We start from the raw sequence: 5,340 nt of genomic DNA, 5'->3' as shown, positions 1-5,340 counted from the left end.
GCCCGGGCTCCGGCCTGGATGTGGGCCGCCCCCTGGGAAGGGAGGGGGCCGGGGAGGGGAGAGCATCCCAGGTCACCCTCGCATGGCTTCCTCGGAGGCGCGGGGCCCAACCACATGCTTTCTGCCTCTGGCCTTCCCCTTTGATTGCCCCCGCCCTATCCTCTCCTTTTCCATTGATCTCCTGCGGTACCTCCGGTGGTTTGGGTCTTGCAATGTCCCAGGAGGGTGGGAGGCCGAGGTCTGAGAATAAAAGGACAGGGGTGGGGGGCAGCTGCTTGGGCACCTGCCATAACCCGTTAGCAGTCACTCCTTCCAACGCCACTTCCTAGTTCCCCCGTGTTCACTTATTGTTTCATCCCCTCCTTTGATCTTGAGAGATCTCTTTTCTCATTGTCTTTTTCAAGCTGAGAAACTGCAGTTCTGAGTTGCGGTCTCTCGCTCACCTTTCTTTCAGGAACCGCGTTCATTTGGCCACTAGCCCGATTAGGCAAGGCAGAGGAAAGGGATGGAGGGAACCCCTTGGGGAGGAAAGAGCAAGTGCAAACAGCTACTCCCATCACCACTGGAGGCCACATTTTCTAGGATGTCCGGAAGAGGGGGTGGGGTGCAGAACGATAGAACTGGCGATTTCTAATGGATAGGACCCTGAAGGGCCAGAAGGTGACAAGGGCACCTGCTGCAGAATGTCAGCTGAGGAGTTAGGTGGCTAGGTCAAGATTTAGCAAGAACACTTGGCAGCCAAAGTGGAGCAGGGATCACAAAGCAGCAGCCTGGAACTGGAGAGACCAGAGGAACATTTAAACACAGTCCATGAGAGGAGGTAGGGGTCTCTCATGTGCCTGAGTACTCCCACACAACTACACCTTGGCTTGGATGGGATATCCTAGGACACTGAACCATTTCTTTGTCATTATTCTAAGCAATGAGGAATCGCTAATCATTTTAGCCTCACAATTTATATGGTTTATATTGTTCTGCCCATTTTATAGATGAGGAAACAGAGTCAAAAATACATTTAGTGGCTTAAAAATCACATAGTGTTAGAAACAAATTCAAACGTGGCTCTTGAATAGGCTTTGAAAGCTCAAGGGAGTGAGGAAGAGGGAGGAGGGGAGGAAGTGAGGTGGAAGGACCACCCTGCCTCAGAGTGACAAGGAAGATAGAAGAGACAGCTGCCCTGGGCTGGGTGGAGCAGCCATCTGCTGTCCTACAGCCTGGCTTCCCTTTCGTGTCCAGGGACCATTTTGGTCTCAGTGATGCTTGGGAGGTTGGGGTACCAGCTGTTGCCTAAAGCTAAAAGCAGAGGGGAGGTGTTAAGGGCTAAGGGAGTTTTCCAAGGTGGATTGGAGGCCAGCAGCCCATGTTTAGGCTGACAGGAGGCTAGAGGTTTCAATCAGAAAGACTCATCACTCCTATAGAAGCCAGTCTAATATATATAGAACCTTAAGTGGGGTCAGAAGAGTCGGTCTGGCTCCTGACACCCTATTGTCAGTCCTTAGAGGTCTGTATCACTGACTTCACAGGCTCTTGCTCGGATGGGACCGGCAAAGATAGGATCCCATTTCTGGATCCTACCTAAATGGAAGCCTCCATATATCCCATAAACAGTTTGATAACTGCAGTAGCAGAAATCAGGTTGTACAGTCTGATGCTCTGATGCCAGAAAAAAAAAAAATCCGTGTTGAACACCCATAGTCTTTGCCTGATTCCACAGCTTTGGGTAAACCACTCAGTTTTTCTTGGCTTCATAGAACAACAAAATAAAGGATACACCATGCCTTCCTGCTAGCACAACAGTGAGGACAACTATTAATGGGATGTCTTAAGAGGGTCTTCCCACAGAAGCCCTGCTTCCTGCCCCTCAGGAATGTTCCCCGGTGCTCTGGTTACCACTGCAACAGTGCCCTGGCCTTTCCCTTCTTCACACTGACACACCAGCAAGCAGTTTATCTTCTCATGTGTGTCTGTTTAGAGATGCCTGGGATCTTCCTGAGGGAAACCTACTTTTCCTTACCCTGAGACTTTCTAGTGCTCGGTGCTAGGTCTGGTACTCAGTTGGTAGCCTATGAAAATATGAAGATAGCCTTATATAACTCTAGATAATAGTATTTTAAAATAAAAGAAATAAAAGCCGGGCAGTGGTGGGACACACCTTTAATCCCAGCACTTGGGAGGCAGCAGCAGATAGATCTCTATGAGTTTGAGACCAGCCTGGTCTATAGAGCAAATTATAGGACAACCAAGGCTACAGGAGAAACCCTGTCTCAAATAAAATAAAATAAAACACAATAAAATAAAAGAAAGAAAGAAAACAAACAAACATCTAATGAGACCCAGGCATTGTGACAAACACCTGTGATCCTAGCACTTAGGGTAAGGAGCAGGGGTGAAGCAAGAGAGTGGTTGTGAATCCAAGGCTATTCTGGGGTTCACAGTGGGCAGCAGACCAATCCGAGCTACATAGCATGACCCTGTCTCAAAAACAAACGAACAACTTTAAACCCCCTCCAGAACATTGGACAACTTAATGAATGAGTGAGCGATGAACTCAGAGACACAGTGACCTTATTATCCCCAGTCATAAAGGTAACTCAGCAGAAGCAATGGCTTGTGAGGCAATGGCCTGTAAAGGATGCTGTAGCAGGGATTCTGTGTGACAGGGAGGTTTATACTGCTGTGTTCAGATGGCAGCATATTGAGTTTCAGATACTGTGAATGGAATCCAGAGACAAGATACTATGTTTCAGAGGCAGCTGGGTGGGGCTGGGGAAAGCTTAGGCAAAGACTCTACAGTGGGGCTGATCTAGGTGCAGTCAACTGGTCTGAGTCTGGCTGGTGTGGAGGGAGGTGAACCATAGCTGGTCAGAGCTGGACAGGTCCTTTGAGAGCTCACCCGCTTCCTTGGGCCTCTCTCACTTCACAGATGGGAACCCTGGGGCCCAGAGAGATAACCTAAATTAGCCCGTGGCAAACGTAAACCTGGAGCCTTTCCCTAGCCCCCAGAGACATGATGGTCCCTAAGCTATGTGGGGAATTGCTCTTAGGAATCAGCCTTGCCACCTTTCCTTACTTGGCCTTGGATGCCACAAAATAAATAAATTGTAATACATATTTTTTTTTAAAAAAAAAGAAGCTGGGCGTGGTGGCGCATGCCTTTAATCCCAGCACTTGGGAGGCAGAGGCAGGCGGATTTCTGAGTTCGAGGCCAGCAGCCTGGTCTACAGAGTGAGTTCTAGGACAGCCAGGACTACACAGAGAAACTCTGTCTCCAAAAAAAAAAAAAAAAAAGAAAGAAAGAAACTTTGGAATTACATAATAAAGATTGCTTAAGAGGACATTGGGAATTGGGCATAAGGATGGAAGGGGAAATTCATTATTTGTTGTGTACATAGTTTTGCAGTCATGTGAATGTATTTGCTTATTAATAAAATAAAACTATAATGGGGACAGCTGCTGTGTAAATCTGGCCGGATGTTACAACACAGGCCTAGGTATCAGTGAGGTCAGATTATTCAAGAGAAGACAGAAACCTCAATTCTACTGTAAAATTTTCTGAATTTTAGACATCGGCTCTAGGTTTCTTCAAACACTTTTCTGCTTAGTAAATTAGCCAGTGGGGCAGATGTGGCCAATCTTCTGCCTCAGCCCTGATGACTTCCTGCCCCTGGCCTGGAGCTCTCAGCACTCCAGGTTTTTCTTCTTATGTGGGCAGCTGCAGGATGAAAATTGCCTCCTTATGCCTCTCTCTTGACACCCTTCAATCCCTGCCCCTTGGGGCTGTGACACTAAGGGCTTTTAACTCAAGCTCTAGAAGGCAGAGAGAGGCTGTGAACTCTCAGATAATTCTCTCCCCTGGGATGCTGTAGGCATCAAGGCCCACTTGCCTCCCGCTGTACACCCATCTGTCCCTCGGAAATGGGGGCAGGAGTGAGGCTGGCATCCAGGGGATGGAAAGGGCTCACACCACAGGACTCTTGTCAACCTTGTGAGGATCAGATCCAAGAGGGGAAACCCAAGAGACGTCAGAAAAGAAGAGCCAGCCATACACAGTTGGTGAATGTTGAGGTAACTCACCAAGTTCCAAATCCTGGGATAACCAAGTTCCAGTCCCAGCAAGACCTTTAAGGACTATCTCCTTCAACACCTTTGGATAGAGAGGGAGACAAACTGTTCCCAGCTCCATTCCCCACCTCAAGAACTAGTTACATTTTTCCTGGCTGACTGAGCCTCCTCCCTGGGCTCTCTGCACACCTCCCACATTGCTGAGGCCCAATCTCTACCCTGAGCCAGAGAAAACTCCTAACAGGGAAATGTGATCAGACCTCATGTCCACCGAGTGCCTTCCGACTCTTCCCTAACTCACTGTGAACAGTCCTCAGCCTTGAGAGCATCTCTGTCCTGCCCATCTCTCCTTTCCCTCGTGAGCTTCATCTCTTACGGTCTTCCTTTAATTCACCCTGTTCCCAGCCACACTGGCTGCTTGCTGTTCCTTTTATTTTGTTTCAATTGTTTTTCTACTTGGTGCTGAATATTAAACACAAGCCTCATGTATGATAGGTGGGTGAGGAATCCCTTCCAGCCACTCCCCCAGAGTTCCTGGTTCTTAATAACCCTGTCTTCTCTCTCTCCTGGGCTTTTGTTATAAGCCTTTGCCTCTTCTCTAAGATGTGTGGCCTGTTCAGAGGGGCTTCCCCTGCCCTCAGCCACAACCTTCCCAGTGCTGGGATTATAGACGTTTACCACCATGCCTGGCTTCACGGGACATTTTATTGTTCATCCTACAACTGGTACCCTATCCACCTTATTTTTTCATTCATTGCTTATGTTACTACCTGGCTATGATACACAGAAAGCCGTTCCTGGTACATAGTGGAATACCTGCATGCCTGGATTATCGTACATTGAGTACTCAAGACTTAGGGGAGCCAGCAGGCTCATCTGCAGCAAGAAAGGGGAAAGGGCTATCATTATGGTGTCAGCCTATTCCTCAGTTTAGCCATCTTAGGGTGTCTTCCTCATTTCAGTGTCTTGCTCTTCTTCGTAGGATCTGAGAGTCACTTAAGTAAACACAGAAATCTTCATTTATTCACTGAATTCTTAGTATGTCTGCATGGCCAAAAACCAAAAGACACAAACACATTGGGAAAGGTTTCTCCTGCCCTGTTCTCCAGCTGCCAGTTCCCTTCCAAGGCAGCCAATGGCACCAGAGTATTTTGTTTTTGACAAGATCTAACGTAGTCCAAGCTAGCCTCAGACTCTGACAACCTTGAACTTCTGTTCCTTCTGCTTCCACCTCTTGAGTTCTGAGTACTGAACCCAGAAACTCCTGCACACTGGGCA

Source organism: Mus caroli, chromosome 2 (genome assembly GCF_900094665.2).
Source record: "Mus caroli chromosome 2, CAROLI_EIJ_v1.1, whole genome shotgun sequence".
In the NCBI taxonomy this organism is placed as follows: domain Eukaryota; kingdom Metazoa; phylum Chordata; class Mammalia; order Rodentia; family Muridae; genus Mus; species Mus caroli.
Note: the sequence above shows the minus strand (reverse complement) of the source record.